Below are 19646 nucleotides of genomic sequence, written 5' to 3'. Positions count from 1 at the left end.
CTGGCAATTTAAGGCAAGACCCTGCTGGGAAGACAGACGAGAGAAACTCAAATTGTTGAGTATTTACTGCAGAGTGATAGATTTAAGAATAATTTTAATTTTCTTTATCTTTCCAAAGTCCCTCAATTCACATGAATTCTCTGCACCCTCAGAAGAAAACCAGGCACACAACAAAGCAAAACCAATGGCGATGCTGGCGGAGTCCAGGCTCATCCATGACTTGCACACAGCAGCAGCAGGTGAGTCCCAGATGGCCAGTCTGGATTCTAAGCTGACTGCTGTTCACCTTTTTGTCTGAGTTTGGAGGACTATTAAGATCAAGGAAAACATTTGAATGCAACTTTCTCTTCTTTATTCAAAATGATCTATTTTTTCCTATGCTTTAAATGATCATCTCCTTCATTTAAATGGCTTGCTGGAAACACGTCTCCTAATGAAACCCCATTATGCTTTTTCATAACTTCTGACTTGAGTGAGTTCAGCACTGGGCTCAGAAAGATATTAATTTAAAAGGAAAAAAAAAAGATCAGATGTAATGAGCTGTGAAAAGACTGTACGTCTGGAAAGAATAACACTGAAAGACACTTAATATAAGGCCAATTATTTGACTGGCACTTGGATCTTGCCATTTGTAATAACCTCAACAGAAGAAAATTTCAACACAGAGATCTTCTCTACAATACATACAGAGTACCGGAGGACACAGGAAAATGATCTTCAGCTAGGATAGCTCCAAGCACACACATAATCTGCACAATCTTTAGGCAAGTTACAATCTCTCTGTGCCTCAATTGTTTCAAATAAAAAATAGGGTGCATGTGTCTGTGTGCAGGGGTGGGGTAAGTGCATTCATGTATCAGAGTCTTATAAACACTAAATGAACTAATATATGTAAAGTGCTTTAAAAAGTACCATCGGCATATCCCAATTTTTATCTCATTATTGCTTTGTTTAGGACGCTACTCTATTTCACAAAATCTGCATACAACAGGAGGCTAAAATAGGAGCCAAATATAGGCAGAAAATAGAAGGAATTTCGACTCACTTGTTCACAAAGCAAATCTATCTCTAAAATCTCCAGAAAGGTGCTAAGAAAATTGCCACCCATACCTAAAAATCTTATAAAAGATTTTAATCAACAGTGACTGCTGCCAGGATGACAATGGCTGAGAGAAAACTTGCATTAAGAACCGTTCATTTAGACACTACCTTCTCTTTAAAATGATCTTCAGTTGACCTCAAATATCGTATCAAAAAAACGAACATGAAAGTCGAGTTCAGAGTAACTAGGGGATATTTTAAATATGAAAAAATTCTGGCTGTCTCGACAGCTCTTCTTTTTCAAATGTCAGCAGCAAACATCATCGTTCAGAAGACAGATTTCTAGCTACCTTTCAGGATGGAGGGAAAGATGATCACACATTAAACTAAGGGCACCAGGAAAAAACGAGAGATCCTCAGATTCTCTTTGCATCAGCATGAGTTGAAGAAAAAAAATCTCCCTACGTTGTCAAAAGAAGAATTGGAGACAAAATATCTGTGAACTGTAGCCAAGGCGAGCACACATTTTTCAGGCTTTTTTCAGCAACTTCCCCAGAAAGATAAAAGGTGCAGTAACTCTTCATAGAGAAGTGTGGATGATTTATCTACTCAATTACGCTTGATGTCAAGAGGCACCAAAGCAGAAGACAGTCCCGAAGAATGACCACGTACCTCATACACTGCAGTTCAGAGCTGAGCCCCACACAGTCCAACGTTGCCCCGCACATGACCACTGCTCTTCTGTGCTACGATCAGGGCTCTGGAAGTTTTGAAAATGATGAGATAAGTGGCAACATCACTAGCTACCATTCACACTCCTAGCACACACTCAGAATCACAGAGGCATTGTCTGCTGAGACATCTTTCCGGACGTAGTATCTACTGTGACCCCTGTTGATCCCAGTCCACTCCCAGCCATCTTTATGGGATCTGGTGACCATAAGTAAGTGGGGACTCAGACAAGGATGCCCAAAGAGGAAAAGGATGCTGGTAGGGGTGACACAGGGCATTTTGCATCCTTTATTTATTTTTTAAACTAGCTACTGGTTTTCAACACTACTTTGTCCTAAATTTTTTTTAAGTGACAAGAATTTTTTAAAGCATTGTAAAGAAATCTTTCCATCTCTGTGAGTAGTAATAGAGAGGGTCTATTTGTCTATTTTAAATCAACAGAAGGCTCAAGAATCTTAACTTTCATCATTGATTGACCCACATCTTATCATTATATAGAGTGGCCAACAGGCATAATATTTTCTCACACATTTCTTTCCATCTGGTTATTTCTCTCTTTGTCCCACGTGAATCTCTCTGAATGTTTTTAAGATATTTGAAAACATATGTGGTTCTATTTGCTTTAAAAAAAAAAAAAAGCTGCTGGAAAGAAGTATCAGTGTATTTTTTGGGTAGTTAAGAAGTTAACACATTTAGTCTTTAGTGCCCTGATGAGATAGATAGTCCATTCCCATCTGCAAGGAGTGAAAATCTTATAAAAATGCAAAGAGAAGTTAGGACAAGAGATAATTCAGCAGAAGAAAAAGCCATACGATAAAAACTGTATCAGAATATTTTTAAAATTTTAACTAAATTGGGGTGTGATAAGCACAATCCACACTTGGAAAATTTAGTGTTTCAGCTGGTAAATGAACAGTTTGGGACCCTTTACAGACTTGTCTGCTTCTGAGAGGGTTTGAGTGAGATCTCTGCTCTCTTGATAACCCACCTTTAAATCTTTGAGACTACAAGTGAAATGCAAAGCTCCAACTCCACAAATCCAGCTTCAACCACACAAAGATGTCATTGCCAGCCTAGCACAGCATAATTAATCCCTTCACACTTCCCCTGTCTACACAGTACAGTATAACTATGGGTTGTCCATCACTTCCAGACTTCCCTAGGTGAGTAATTATTATGATAATTAACAGTTAGGGAAATTACCTGCACAGACCTACCCTGGGGTACAAAAAGAAAAGTTGGTATTTTGCTTGTGCACTTATTTTCATGTCTATGTGGTGTGTGTGTGTGCACACGTGTGTGTCTGTGCATAGGTGGTATGTGACGCATATGCCTCACACTAAAGAGACCAATCTGGGTTGCTTTCTTTCAAATCTGAGCTCCTGAGGGTTTGCACATTCAGAGAGAGGACTGCATCTGTTTGAATCTCTGTCAGATAAACAAATATTTAAATGTAAGCAATATTGGAGAGATTGCTTTAAGCGCTGAAGCATGGCATGGCATTTAGGAGGAAAAACAATTGGGCAAGTGCCGGTGTAACTGACTACAGATCACTGGAGCAGGAAGCTTGCTGAGGATGGAGCACACCTCAGACACATCCCTGAGGCTTCCATGGATGGTGGGTCGTTTACCAGCAGAATTTACTGGTAAAGTAACATAGGGAAGCTGAGTTCCTAAGCACACATCAGAGCACAATAGCTATGATGCTAAAACGCAAACCTATTTTGCCAAGCATCCTATTTGTTTTCCTAAAAGCCCCTTCCTTCTCCCATTTATTTCCTTAGGAAGTGGGTTTATCTTCTATTTCAAGGAGATACTGTTGGGCTACACTGTTGTTGTTTTTGTTGTTTTTTTAACATTAATACCTCTGGTTTCATTTGTTTTCAGACTCAGTGCCACAAAGATGAGATGGCTAGTTGATAAACAGGATGACAGAACCATGCATTGTAATTTTTCAACAAAACCTCAAGGCAAATAAATGGAGAACAAATGTGTTTTCATTCAGAAAATCAATTTCACATACAGCATATGGGAGAGTTGCTAGAAATGTGTCTTGTGTAAAATAGAGTTTTAGGTGATGGTGAGAGGAAGCAACATGGATTTGAGAAGGATGAGAACTGATCGTATGAACCATCTACTGCATCCCTGGTTTGTTCTAATGCATCATCTTAGGAAGGAGCTGTTCCTCTTGTAGGTCCCCCTGAATCCAGTGTACCCCACATGCTGTTTGAACAAGTAGCCCTGTGTCTCTCCTGTCCCTTGTTTCCTGGCTTTGAGTGGCAAAAGCAGGTCTCCTTATGTCCTTCCTATCTTACAGGAAAACTTTTCTGTCTTTTATCATTGAGTACAATGTTTGCTGTGAGTTTCCTGTATATGATCTTTATTATGTTGAGATAGTTTCCTCCTATTCCTAATTTTTATCATGAACGGTGTCAAATGTTGTCAAATTATTGTTTTTTTTAATCAACTGAGATTTTGGTGTGTGTGTGTGTGTGCTTTTCCCTTGTTCTGTTAATGCAGTGTATTACACTGATTTATTTATGTGTTGAACCATCCTTGTATTCCAGAAGTAAATGTCACTTAGTCATGGAGTATAATCCTGTTAATAAAGTGTGGAAATCAATTTGCTAGTCTTTTGTTGAGAATTTTTCATCAATATTCATAAAGGATATTAGTCTAGTTTTTTCTTGTAAAGCCTTTCATTTGTTATTTGGGAACACTACATTCACAGAATGAGTCAGAATATGTTCCTTCCTCTTCAATATTTTGGAAGAGCTTGAGGAAGACTGGTTTTAATTCTTTTTTAAATGTTTGATAGGACTCACTGGTGAAGCTGTCCAGTCCTAGGCTTTTCCTTGTTCAGAAGTTTCTAATTACTGATTCAATAGCCTTTCTCTTTATAGCTTTATGCAGATTTTGTTTCTTTACAATTGAGTCCAAGTAAGTTTTTTGTTTCCAGTAATCTTGTTTCATCTAGATTATACAATTTATGGGCATACAACTGTTCATAGTACTTCTAAAAATCTTTTTATTTCTGGAAAGTTTGTAATAATGTCTACTTATTTTTAACATAGTTATTTGTTGTTTTGTTGTTTAGTTGCTAAGTCATGTCCAACTCTTTGTGACCCCATGGTCTGTAGCTCACCAGGTTCCTCTGTTCATGGGATTTTTCAGGCAAGAATACTGGAGTGGATTGCCATTTCCTTCTCCTATAGTTATTTGAGACTTCTCGTTTTCTCACTCTAGCTAGCTAAAGATTTGTCAAGTTTGTTGTTTTTTTCTCTATTATTCTCTATTCTGTTTCATCTATCTCTGCCCTCGCCTTTATTATTTCCTTCCTTCTACTAGATTTGGGTTTAGATTTTTCTTCTTTCTTAAGTTCCTTAAAGCACTAAGTTGTTAATTAGAAATCTGTCTTCTGTTTGAATATGACAACTAAAAATTTCCATCTTGCCACTGCTTTCACTGCTTTTCATACATATTGGTATGTTCTTTTCATTTTTATTTGTCTCAAGATATTTTCTGATTTCTATTGAGATTTATTCTTTGACCCATTTTTTTAATTAGTGTGTTTTATACTTTCCACCGGAGAAGGCAATGGCACCCCACTCCAGTACTCTTGCCTGGAAAATCCCACAGAAGGAGGAGCCTGGTAGGCTGCAGTCCATGGGGTCGCTAGGAGTCGGACATGACTGAGTGACTTCACTTTCACTTTTCACTTTCATGCATTGGGGAAGGAAATGGCAACCCACTCCAGTGTTCTTGCCTGGAGAATCCCAGGGACGGGGAAGCCTGGTGGGCTGCCGTCTATGGGGTCACGCAGAGTCGGACACGACTGAAGTGACTTAGCAGCAGCAGCAGTCTAACTGCTTTGCTGAACTGTCTCAACCAGGTAAGTCACAGACATGATAGCTCTGACTTTTTTCTCTAATGATTGCCCCCAAAGTTCAAGTAAGTCCACTTCTGTGCATGGTGTCACAGCCCACAATACTCCCTTAAACAGGCAGCAGCACGTCCTCTGTGATGTTGGTCGTTTGGAACAGACCTGGAGAGGTCTGTGTGGGGACAGGCAAGCCAGCACTGAGGGCTGCCTGTCTTTCCTTCAGGCTCCAGGAGCAGGGCCACCGGGAGAGCCATGAGTCTCTGAGATGGGCCAGCTACCCTCCGTCTGAACCCACTCAAAAGAAGGAAGCTCCTGCCCTGACTCCCCATGACCCCTCTGCCCACCCCCCAGCCCCTACCCAAGCGCACTTCCTGTCTTCTGTTGGAAGTTGACTATGGGTCTGGAAAGGGAGATGGACTGACCATGGTGGGGCCGTTGCTTTCCACCCCTCGTCCTTGTTGAGGGCAAGCCCAGCTCCAGGGTTTGTCGCACAGAGTCGGACACAACTGAAGCGACTTATCAGCAGCAGCATGCTTTCCACATATTTTTAAATGTTCCTTCTTCTGTTGATTTCTAATTTTATCCCATTGTGATTAGAAATATGCATTATATGATTTGAAAGTTAAAAAATTTTGTTAAAACCTCTTTTGTTGCCTAATGCATCTAGTGTATCCTGGAGAATGTTCCATGTGTACTTATGAAAAATGTGCATTTTGCTGTTGTTGGATGGCATCTCTAATGTCTGCTAAGTCCAAATGCTCAATAGAGTTTAAGTCCTCTATTCCTTATCCATCTTCCGTCTGGTTGTTTTATCATTATTGAAAGTGAAGTATAAAAGTGTCTCCTATAATTATTTCTTTCAGTCGTGTCAATGTGTGCTTCATATATTTTGGAACTGTGATGTTTGGTGCGTAAATTTTATAATTGTTATTTCTTTTGTTTCATTGACCCTTTTATCATGATGTAATTTTCTTCTTCATCTTTTGTAACAGATTTTGGTTGAAGTCTGTTTTGCCTGTTTTTAGTATAGCCACCTCTGGTGTCTTGCATATTTTCTTGCATTATCTTCTTCCATTTTTCACTTCAAAATATGTGTATTCTTACATCTAAAGTGAGTCTTTTGCAGATAACATATAATTGGATCCTATTATTTTTTAATCCATTCTGTCAACATATGTCTTTTGAAGCAGGAGTTTACTATATTTATATTTAGCGTAATTGCTGATAGAGAAATACTTACTTTTGAAATGTAGTGACCTGGAGGAATGTTAGCCCAGGAGGGAGAGGACAGAGGGTGTGTCTTCCACTCAGATCCAGGTCTACCTGGTGGGACAGACATTTCTGTATTGTGTATAGTTTCCAGTATGGTCGTGGCATTCAATAGTCACAATCATTGCTATCACTATCATCGACTGAATAGTCACTATCACTACTTTGGCGATACAATCTTGAAATAATCAACTCCCTGAATGCTAAGGCAGCTTCAAGAGCAATCAAATCAAGAGCTAAATTGAGTGGTATTTCTAAGTTGACAAAGGAAAAATTTAATTGAAACTTTAAGTGACCTTCAAATGTCAGGAGTAAATAAAATGGTAACAACTGCATTTTTGACAGCTGTCACCAACTAATGGGAATGCCATAAAAACTCGTGATCAGGGAGCATTGGCATATCCTGTGTACTAGACTCATCACCATAAATTCTGTCAGATAAGTGCTCAACCTGATAATAATCTTACATCAGTGCTCTGAATTAGCTTCAGCTACACTGATGGAGAGACAGGTAGAGGAAAGGATCATCTCCATAACAATGACAACCTCCTGTGCTGACAAATAGCTGAAAGATTGGAAGCTATTTGCATGAAAAGAAAAGGACAGAATTTCAAGGGAATTTATGACAGAGCCTCCCTCACTTACGTCTGTGACCTTCTTTCTTCTTTAATTTGGGGTGTTTGTTCTCGATGCATTTGTATAATTTCACACACAGACATGAGTAAAAAAATAAAATAAAATTCTCACGGCTTCTCCCTCTAAAGGAAAGAAGATATATTTGTCCCACTAGCACAAGGTTAGTTCTTTTGAGCATCGCCAGCATCTGGAGATGCAGAATTTTTAACCTTCAAGCTGATTCAGCTGGTCAGTGACTGCTTTGCTGAGGTGTCACAGAGATTCAACAGGGTTGAGGGCTGTTAATTGATTTTGCTGCTTTGTTGAATACAGCAAATCCTTCTTGTTCAGTTTCTCAATTTCAAATATTCTGTGTGTATGATACCAAAGCAATGCTCCCAGTAAGGCTAAAAAAATGATAATAGATGCCCTGCCCATAGTTACACCTACCTTCTAAAAAATTTATAAAAATGGATTAAATGTTTGGGGAAGATACTTAAAACATTTTCTACCAACTAATAATTTCTCAATATTTCCTAAAACAATTGTTATTAAATACAGTGTGTAACATAAAATTGTTATTGATATTTTAAAACTGATACATTTAAGAATAAGGTATTCTTAATATTTCATACATATTCTGAATATAGATATTGTGAATGTGTAAACAATGTGTATTATAATAAACCATAGAGGTAATATTTAGGCTTGGACCAAGTGCCAAAACTAGACTGCTGTCTATTATCCTAAGACATCGAGCTAAAAATGTTTTTATTTTACCATTCTAAATAGTTCTATGTGTCCCCATAAACCACCATAGCTTAAAGTCTAAAATGTTTACCATCCAGCTCTTTCCTGAATAATATTTCTGACACCCCCGCTTAAGAAACAAGAGTTGCACACAAGCACAAAACCAAATCCTACAATATAAGTAGCCTTGAATAACCAGAAATGCATTTCTCTGTTGTGTGGACTAATGGTATCTAGTGTCCGTGTATGTGTATATGTTAGAAAATGGACAACTTGGTCTGATCTTAATTCACAAGAGATGTGACAGGTCTCTTGTACACACATAACTGTTCATTTTGGGTGAAAAATGTTCATTAAGAGTAGAAATATGAAGTTAACTTATGGTAAATGGGCATTTGGAAATTTCAGGCTGCATAGGTAGAAACTTGGAATTAGAAGTCTGTTCTGCCTTTTCACACCATCTCAGAGCAAAAAGGATCTTGACACTTGGTCAGAAAGTCTGCAATTTCTTTCATGCACTTTTGACTTTTTTGTTATAATTTTGAACAACACAAAATTTTTTTGGTAATGCTAAAGTGGACGAGGTGCATTCCCAACATACCCAAAACTCTCTATCATTGCACTTATCTCATCAATCTGTAATCAACTTATGTGCTCAATAGACTGTGAGATTCCTGATGGGAGGGGTCAGGTCTTGTAACAATTCATCACTGCAGTGCCAGCCTATTAGAACCACTCATTAAATATTAACTGCGATTGTAATCATCACTACTGCTACTATTGCTATTGTTTTCCTCCATCACCTAGTATATGCTATAATCAAGATCAGTTGTTTGAAACAACTTCACCTTCAGCATTTCAGGAACAGAATGATTTAGAAGCAAACATGTTTTAGCTAGCTTCAGAGCAAAAGAAAGCAGATATGCTTCTTCTGTACATGTCTCCAAGGCAAAAAAAAATATTGAAGCACAAAAGTTTTCTAAGAAGCAACTGCAAACAGAAGAGCTTGCTAGAAGTCCAATTTGATCAGAGCTGACATGAGCCAGAGGCGAGGACCAAGGTGTGACGGGAGACAGCAATGCGCGTTTGGCCTGGTGCTGCCCTGAGTAAGATCCAGTCAGAAGTGATGCCCTATGAAAATCATTAAATAAGGCCCACTAAAAATACTTCCCAACAGTCACTTTTATGCACCAGGGAGGCAAAAGGGCAGCAGCAAAAAACAAAAACACAATCTTTACTTTTATTGCCTAAAACAAAGCCATGAAAGTGGATTGGATTCTATTGATTCTAAGATGGTAAGTATGACTGAATTCACTTTCCCATTTAATGTTAGATAATACACGATCAAGTATGTGATTTATGCTAAATTTAAAGAATGAGCAATGATCTTTTATCAGAATTATTGAGTAGAAACCCAGGGGAAAATTTAAAGTTAAAACACATGAAGATGGACAAGTTGTTCTTACCAAAGGTACCTATAAAATACCAATAGATTTAAACGCGTTGCATGGATAAGTGAGTGGGTAGTTTTCAAACGTCTTCTCATAGTTTGTGCTTGAATCTTACTCAGTCTTGAACGGAATCAGAGAATTAGCCAACTTTCTAAAATGCTATGAAGCAACTATAGTTCACAATTAAACTGAGGTTATAAAGAATTTCTGTGGGGAAATCTTTTTCCAACCTAATAGGTGGATTTATACAGTTAACATACAGGAAGAACTTGCTGTCTTATCCAACCCCTGCCCCTGCTCTTCAAATTGTTGTAAATGAAAGAGAAGGACCAACTTCGCCAACTCTTTTGCTGTCAACTGTCACCAATGTCACCATTCCTGTCCCACCTTTCCTGTCCCACCTAGGACACTTAAGTTATTTAGAACAGCCCACTGCTTTAAGTCTGAATTCTTGACTACTGAAATGCTCTCTTAACACATGTCTGTAAGGTTGAATATTTGTTTTATTCTGTTATTTTACTTTATCTTATTCCACAAGCACTTAGAGGAATGGGGCATGGAATGCATGCTTCGTTGGTGATATTAAAAACTGGAAAATAGGGACTTCCTAGGGGTCTAGTGGTTTAGACTCTGCACTTAAACTGCAGGAGGCACAGGTTCAGTCCCTGGCTGGGGAACCAAGATCCCACATGCCTCGTGGTATGGCTAGGAGAAAAAAAATGGAAAATAGTCAATGGAGAATCGTTGGCTTGCTTCAACGTGTATCTACTGAGCAGCTGAGTTCTTAGAAACAGCATCATATGTGATGTGGGTGCAACAAACAGCACATTTCCTAGCTCTCAGAAATGTTTTCAGAGAGTCGAGTGGAGTCAGGAGCCCTTGAAGAGATGACGTCATAGAATGAGGCCGGTTTGCACACAGAGCTATTTCTGTCCCACGTGCACCAAAAGAAGGATGGAGGCTCCGAGCAGAAGACGGGTCAGGGGAAAACTGAGATGAGGTGGGGAGGGAGCACAGCCAACTGAAGTCTTTCAGAGGTTTTTGTTCAGTGGCCCAGGTTTGCAGTTTGTTCTGGTGAACCGTTACCCGCCGGACATGGGGTTACCAAAGCAACTGCACTTAACGAATTACTGTCATAGAGCCCTTGAAAAATTGCAAAGTAATTGCCAATAAATTAGTTCCTTTGCCCCATAAAACTGGCCTATGAAATAGGAAGACGCACTATTATCAAGATCACCCTATCATCCTTTCAGGTGAGGCTGCTGACCACACAAATTCACCACTGATAGCAGACTAGCACTCAACACCAGGCTTTCTGACTCCGATCCCATAATCACCAGTCGTATTGTAAAGTATGTGCGACCAGGATCAATGTGTATGTCCAATAGCTCTCCAAAGGTGGCTTTTCTCACCCCCTCATCCATTCAATGACGGCTTTTTATTGAGGGCCTACACTATGCCTGTAATGGACGTAGGTCTGAAGGTGCAGTGATGATCTGACAGACAGAACCTCTTCCTTTGTAGAGCTTGTACGTTTAATGCAGAAGCAAGAAGCCAATAAGATAAACAAACACATGTGCCATGTTCAGTGTGATGATTAAAACCTATCAGAACAGGAAACAGTGCAACGATGAAATTTTTAAACCCATTTGCAGCTTTCTCCCTAATCATGCAATGTGTACCTGTGAATATTAATATGTTACATAGACAAATGTGTACACATATTTATGTATTTCATACATTCCAATGACCTAGGGGTTCTGACAAGTAGGATTTTAGTTCAAGGAATCTTATTGGTACTTTACTAGTGGACTACAAAGCTGACATATAAATTAAGATCTTAGAGAAACTTGAACAACTCCTTTCATAAGAGTTCTCTGCTCTGGATGAAGAGAAACATAAATTTAGTTTACTTTTCCATGTAACTACAGCTCTGACTCAGTTAAGATATGCCCATTATTAAAATATTCATCAGTGTGAAGTGCTAATTTCTATAACATCCTCTTCAATCAGGCCAATCACTAAATTGGCAAGTTTCTATTTCCACTTGAATAGGCTAAAAGGGGAATCCTTCTACAAGATCTAGATAGAGTTAGGCAATTAAAATTCGTGTGGAAAGTTAAATTACCCAGAAGCGACCAAACATCTCTATAGCATAGCAGAGAAATCATCCATAAAACATAACAAATACTCATAGCCTCAAAAAAGAAAAAAAAAAAAGGAAGACCAGCCAGATATCCTGCTGTGGTTCCTACTTTCTACTTTAGATATTAAGAAAGTCAACTGCTAAAGAAATGAAGTTAATTACCAAAACGACACAGGGTGGTTGTCAACTTCTATATTTCTGCCTCTTCTCTGGCTTCTTTGAAACACAGGTGACTTGATTCTTTTTCCTTGACTTCCTCTCCTTTGAACCTCGTGGATTCTCCTGTGGTGTAATTTTACAGTCGAAATTATCATCTAAAATGTGATTGACGAATCTACATCCTTGACCAACTCTCTCTGTAAGCATCTTACGCATGTTTTCATCACTTATAACTTAATGGATATTGTTTTGGGGCATTTTATGCTAGTTATCATCTAAGCATAAAACTGTTCCTACACTACTTCCAAGCTCAGGAGATGGATACACTTTGTCCCACAAGCAAGCCACCTCGAGTCACTTTCTACTCTCCCCTAGTTCTCCATAAGCAGTCACCAAGCATATCAGAAGGTATTTAATATATGTCCCTTAAATTTTACTCATATCTTATTTCTACTGGAATCACCCTCAGTATCTTTCCCTTGGCTATTGGAATTGCCTTCTAAAACTTGTTTCTCTTATCCTGGTTATTCTTCCAATTAATCCTTGACATTCCTAAGATAGCCCAGTGTAAGAGAAACTGCTTTAGCTGACATCCAACACACAGATGGTGGGAGCACTACCCTCAAGCACTGGCCTCAGCTCACAGGGAGCACAGGGTTTAATTATGGACACAGTGTTCTATAATGATACTTGACAAATGGGAACACTTTTTCTGGAAGATGACTGTGTCCAGAGCATAAATGCTTTATGAAAGAACTATGAGAGATTTGGAGATCGTAATAAATGAAGGACCGCTGAAAGACCTGCCTGGATAAATTTAACCTCAAGAAGAAAGGACAGAGGTAAGATATCTGGCTGCTGATGTAATATTTGTTCATGTGTAACAGAAAAAGGATCATCTATATTCTAGCCAACGCTTGACAATACAAATACTAGTATTAACAAGTGGGAGCTGTAGGGGATTACATACAACCTGTTAAAACAAAAAGCATTTTGGCAACACCAGCTGTGAAACAGCCTTTATGAAAAAACAAGAGGGTCTCCCCTTAACAGCCTCTTTGATGGGGCCCTTGCAGGAAAAAGGGGGAGTGAGATAGAAAGACAGATGCAAGATTCCTCCCAATTTTAATGTTTCTAACTGGACTTTATTGGAAATACTTAGAAGCCTTCGTGGGTAGTCTGCTCGTCCTCTTGGCAAGTTAACTTTTTCACAAATGGAGACTGTACCTTCTCCAGGGGATCTTCCTGACCAAGGGATTGAATCCAGGTCTCCCATGTTGTAGGCGGATTCTTTACCAGCTGAGCCACCAGGGAAACCCTCCCTCTTTTATTTCTTTTTTCACTTACCAGCAAAACTGTCCCAAGTTGAGGAAGTTCCCTTCCCAGATGATGGCACTTTACTGAAGTAGCAAGTGCCACATTCAAAGCCAGTGGGACTTCTTTTCCCTTGTGCTTTAATCGCGTGACAAATGAGGCTGAATTTGCATTTACACAGCATTGCAGGGTGTCCGCCTCCTTGCCCACTGAACCCCGCACTGCACGACACTGCATTATCCCTAATGGCTTATCAGGTCTGAAATTTAGTATTTGATCTTCTTTTATTATCTTCCCCAGCTATATTCTATACCTAATTTTTTCCCTGAAATGAACATTATTGATTTACTTATTAAATATTGTCTGCCTACTGTGAAATCTTCACACAAGCAGGATGATGAATCCCTTTTAAAAATAATGATTATCTGCAACACAATGCCCGAGATGCTAGTTTTATAAGGAGAGTTTGAATGGATTTGAACTAAATGCAGAGTATAAAAACTGTCCTGGACTCTCTTGGATAAAAGCTTACACACTGTTTCTATCTCCTGAAGAAAAAGAGGAATCAATAAGTGATTATATTCTTAAAGTAAATTACATTTCAGGTTTTGTTCTGTCCAGAGCAGTTAAGAAGGGATGATGACTGCAGGTTAAATCTAAGGGCACAGAGAAGAACTTTAGAGGTTGTTTGCAATGGCTGGGGGCAGAATTCAGAATAACGTTTAAAGGTAATAGTAGAATTAGCATCCTTTCATTAAATAGTGTGTTCCTTCCTCAGATACACTTTGAGCTAAATCTAACCCTACAGGAACCGTCTGCCTTTTCCACATGGATGGACAATGTCTCCCCCAGTGTGGACAATCCCAGGCTTCTCAGGATGAACTCCAGACTCCTGGGTCTCATTGGAAACCCTGCATCCCACCCACCCCTGAGATGTACCCCCTTCCTCCTCATTCTTGCCTCCTCCAGCTGCTGCTGCAAAATAGACCATCCTGAACATAATGACTAGAAACCATCACCGTTTGCTTTTTCTCATGAGTTTGTATATAGCTAACCGGTGGATCACAAAATCTAAAATTTCATGTATTATCTTGGCCTCTGACCTCCTCCAGAAGATAAAAAAATCAAGTTGCCTGGTTCATGTTAGAAAGGTAATAGAAGCCTGATGTTAATCCCTGGTAAAAAGGTACAAAAAAGAAAACTACTTTTTTTTTTTTTTTCATTCTTGCAGGCAACTGCCTGCCCCCAGAGAGGACACTGAGAACCTGGGAGGCTGTGAACACTGTTACTGCCTCTCGTCCTGGTCCCTAGCGCTAGTTCACTCTGGATGAGATAACTGAACGACATCACCAACTCAATGGACATGAATCTGAGCAAACTCCAGGAGACAGTGGAGGACAGGGGAGCCTGCCGTGCTATCAGTGGGGTCATGAAGAGTCGGACATGACTGAGCGACTGGACAACAACAAGATCTGTATCTGAGGTAGTGTGTGTGTGTGTGTGTGTGTGTGTGTGTGTGTCCTCTCCAACTGAGATATTACAATTTCATGAAAAATACCGACAAGCAAGTCGATAGAAAGGCAACACAGACTGAAAGTGGTTATTTGCAGCAAATCCATACAAAAAGCAGTAATAATCAGAATATTTAAAGAGTTCCCACAAGGAACTGCCCTGGTGATTCCATTGATAAGAATCTGCCTTTCAATGCAGGGGATGCAGGTTCGATCCCTGGTAAGGGAGCTAAGATTCCACATGCCTTGGGGCCAAAAAAACAAAACATAAAACAAAAGCAATACTGTAACAAATTCAATAAAGACTTAACAAGTGGCCAATAACAACAACAACAAAATTTAATGAGTTCCCACAAAACAAAAGGAAAAGGGACAAGAAAAAGAAATAAAGAAAAATAGTCTCTGTCTATAAAGAAGCTCAGACGGTAAAGAATCTGCAATGCAGGAGAACCAGGTTCAATCCCTAGGTCGGGAAGATCCCCTGGAGAAGGGAATGGCTACCCACTTGAGTATTCTTGCCTAGAGAATTCCATATACTGAGGAGCCTGGCAGGCTACGGTCCATGGGGTCACAAAGAGTCAGACATGACCGAGCAACTAACACTTTTTCATAAAGAAGCAATTAGAAGAGATACAAGTGGCCAACAGTCACATGAAAAAATGATCAATTTCATTAACACAAAGGAGAATGCCAAATAAAACAAAGTTGAGATTTTAGTTCACCACATTTTCAGAAATGCTAGACAGGAATATATTATGGTGGCCCAGAAGCTGGAAAATAGGGGGAGATATCTTGCTGAAGTCTATTTAGCAATATTTGTCAACACTTTGTAATTACATGTTTTTACTGTGCAATTTATGTCCATGGATCTATCTGATGTAGATGTGTCTCTACTCAAAGATGTGTTTACTGCAGCATTTTTATAATAACCCCCAAATTAAAAAGCACACAACACCTGCCAGAGCTGGATAAAATGTCCCACGCCTCTGGTCCAAGTGCATTTACATTCTCATATCTGAATATCATATATGAACCAAACTGAGTAAATTCATAATCACGCCAAGACAGGGAGGTAGGCGTAAACAGAATAGGAACCGACAGGCTCCTGAAGCATGGAAATCAGATGAGACAAACCATGTCAGGGGAGCTGCGGACTGTCCTTGAGGAGCAAGAGTGGGGTCTTTGCCTGAGCAGAACAGCATCCCTCCAGGGCCCCCAGGGAATCAGGGACACTGACTCCAGGTCTCATGCCAGGGGCCTCAGGGGTTCTCTTCCTACAGCCCCTGTGCCCAGGAAAACAGGGAGCAAGTCACCGGCTTGAGCAGCTCAGGGGAGAAGGAAGAGGGAAGGGAGAGCCATCTTTCAGCAGCAAGAGCCATGTGGGGCCACACGCGTGTGTGTGATGACGCCTGCTGGCACGAGCCTGTCTGCCTCCAGTCCACTGGGACGGACTCAGTGGATCTAAAGCAGACAAGCAGGATGAGGAACAAAGATGGAGAGGGGGGTGTGCAAAGGTGTGATGTTGTGAAGAACTGTGGTGTCTGCTGGTCAAGGAGGAGGTGTGCGTGCTGTGAGGGATGGCGAAGGGGAATAGGACAGATGGGTTCAGAGACAACAAGCACAGAGTTGGGGGGTGCGAAGATGTGGTGATCAGAAAGGGCGTGCTCAGCTAGACGTGGTAGGACCCTCCAGTCTAGGAGGACAAGAGGTCAAGGGGTGGAGAGGCTGGGATGGTGGAGAAACCATCTTAATGTTGGCAGGAACTGGACCAGCAGCGGTGCAAGGTGGAGTGACAGGGCGCCGGGCACTGCCACCTTCAGGAAGGAGCGAGGGGCTGGCACCCCAAGAGCAGGGGTGGGAGCACAGACTGAGGTCCCAGAGTCCATGCTGGAGGCTGTGGGGACAGGAATGCAGTGCAGAAGGAGGGGAGGAAGGAAGGAAGAAGAGTATAACCCAGAGGGAACACAGGAGGAGATGTAGGCAAAATCACCCATCCGCTCTGGGCATATGTGCATAACCTCCTGTCCCTCATGTTCCTGTTGTTACTCAGAAGATGCCAGGTGACGCTTTAGAAGCAAATCGACCTGAATCTCAGGAGTTTGCGTGAAGGGTTGTATCCGCCACAGTGGTCTCCCCAGGGGCCTGTGGGGAGGACTCTGCTCCACACCCTCTCCACTTCCTGGTGGCCAGTGGGGTTGAGGGAGGATTGGAGGGGCCCAGGGAAGTTTCCATGCCATTCTGCTCACTGCCCACCAGAGAATCAGTAGCAAGGTGCCGCCCAAGGACAAGATGACTGGGAAGTGGGTGTTGAGGAGAGCTGGATGTTCAGCGGGCACTAAGCATCTTTTCCACTCCTCACTCCAGCTCTCAGCTGGCTGCTGAACTCAGCATCATGGAGAATCAGGTTCTAACAGAAGGCAGAGCTATTGGGTAAACACTGAGCCTCATAGGAGTTATTTGCAGGCTAAAAGTAGACTTCTGATGAAGAAAAATCTGACGCTCCAAAAGGCAAGAGGCCTTAGTGGAGAAAGTGACAGATTGCAGGGATTGCAAATTCGGGTGACCAACCTGCTTCTCCTATGTGGGCCCACCTGCCAGACTGCATTCTGGGTGTGCCTGTAGATCAAGCCACTTACTGCAGGTGAGATGATTCACATGGTAGAAATAGAAGGGTGAGAAGGGGGCACACATCAAGCTGTGATGCAGATACTGAACAAAACCCCATTTATGCTGCCCTATGCTAGGACCACATCCTTTCATGGACATTAACCAATCAATTTACCCCACACCTCATAAGATATCAGTTACTACGAGCTGAGCAATTAGAGGGCAGGGGAGGAAGGTGTGGGTGCCAGCCCAGGCGGTGTGCAATGAGGAACAGCCACAGAAGGGAGGAAGCCCCTGGTCCTCTCGGAGGATGCTGAAAAAGCATCCTGCTCTCAGGACTTGGAGGAGACCCACTCATCTGCCAGCTGTTCTGTCACAGAAAGTGCATTTTCAGTCCAGGGGTCATGCATTTTCAGGAGGGACTCATGTCAGGGACTGGACGGATGGATGGTGTTCCCTGCACCTTCACCTTGAGCCTGAGCCCATCTGTTGTCCTCGTTCGGAGCCCCAGGAGCAAGATGGAACCCTTGGGGCCAGCGGGCTGGGAAACCAAAAGTCAAGGGAAGCCTTCAGTTCCTCACCCGGGCTTCTTTGAACCAGCTCCTCCCCCAGTCCTCTCCTGCTCTCTGCTGGCCCCAGATTCTGGCTGCTCTTGGTGACACATCTCCCAAAGGTATCACACGGCTGCAAGATGCCATGAGAGATGTGAGCACGCAGGTGCATATGCATACATGCACACACACATCTGCACACACTCATGAGTGCACACACAAATGTGGATGCACATGTGCATGCTCATACACAAGCACACATATATACTCACATGCGTGCACACATGCACATATTCACGAACCTGCATGCACACATGTGTGGGTAGATGTATGCACATTCATACACAAGCACAAAGTATACTCACATGTGTACACACACACAGGAGGATGTCTGTTACACCAGGGTGAGGACCACCTGGCAGAGAAGGGCTTTGCCTTCATTCCCTAAGTAAAGGAAGGTCCTTGAAGGTCGCAGGTCAGCAAGGATAAGGTCAGTATCATATTTCAGGGGTCAGGCTCTGGCATCAAGGTGGGAGTGTCAGGGATGTAGATTGATTGGGCCAACTGTCCTGTCTGGGAGGACACACAGGGTGGGGGTGGGGGCGGGGGAGCTCAACTCCAAGAGGGACAGAGGAACTGGAGACCAGGCACCACTGAGAGGGGAGGGGAGTGGCGGACCTGCAGGATGTGCGTGTGTCCATGTGTGTGTGCATGTATGTGCATGCCCACAGGGTCAGTGAGGGAAAGGAGGGCTTCCAGGAAAACCCTGGGACCCTCCCTAGGGGATCAGAGACCAGGAGGAATCACCTGGAAGACAGAAACAATACAGCCTGATCACCAACCCCCCACCAGGTCTGCACACATTCTCATCAGGTTGGGTTCGCTTCCACTACCTGCTGGTTTCTCCTCTGGGCTGGTTTCCTTCTCATGTCTCAGAAATGCGGCTGGTTTTCACACTTCCTGCTCGAGCTGGCTGTTTTAAGTCAACCTGTCATTTTCATCCTCTGTGCCCAGCACAGTGCCTGGCTCAGGGCTCAGACAGTGAGAAACAGGCTAAAGAGGGGTGCATTCAATCCCCTTCAAAACCTGTAGGCTGGGTTTTATGAGGTCAGGAAGTAGTCATCAATGTACAGTCCATTCCAGAATGTGACCTACCTTGGCCAAAGACACCTGTGTGCATTAGTTTTAGAAATTGTTTAGAAATTACCCTGATATACCAATTCATACACTCAGCACATAAAACCTATTATGTACATCCTTGGTGACTACTAATAGCTTTTGTTGTCCTTTATTCCTTGGTGTGCATTGTATTTCTTCGTTCCCAGGAAATGGGAAGGACACACCATGATTGACTGACATCTTTGTTCAGAGTTCCAATGGACAAGTTCCCAATCAGGACAGAATGTGGCAAACAGAGCCGTCTTCCTCACGCCACTCATTTTACTGTGCAGAAATGCAATTTTATAATTCTATTGTGGATTTAAAATCAGATCAGTTCAGTTGATCAGTCGTGTCTGACTCTTTGCGACCCCATGAATCGCAGCACGCCAGGCCTCCCTGTCCATCACCAACTCCTGGAGTTCACTCAGACTCACGTCCATCGAGTCAGTGATGCCA

General features: G+C 41.8%; 1 long non-coding RNA gene across 1 annotated transcript; it reads right to left on the bottom strand.

The window, feature by feature from the left end:
- Positions 1-229: 229 nt before the first annotated feature.
- LOC133258844 (uncharacterized) lies at positions 230-19112 on the bottom strand. The gene is made up of 3 exons (XR_009740176.1): positions 18923-19112; positions 1714-1801; positions 230-308 (listed from the first exon to the last, which is right to left on the bottom strand). It is a non-coding gene; the product is annotated as an uncharacterized LOC133258844 (long non-coding RNA).
- Between the last annotated feature and the right edge of the window lie 534 nt (positions 19113-19646).

This window comes from Bos javanicus, chromosome 13 (genome assembly GCF_032452875.1).
Source record: "Bos javanicus breed banteng chromosome 13, ARS-OSU_banteng_1.0, whole genome shotgun sequence".
Classification (NCBI taxonomy): domain Eukaryota; kingdom Metazoa; phylum Chordata; class Mammalia; order Artiodactyla; family Bovidae; genus Bos; species Bos javanicus.
This window is presented reverse-complemented; position numbering and strand designations above follow the sequence as displayed.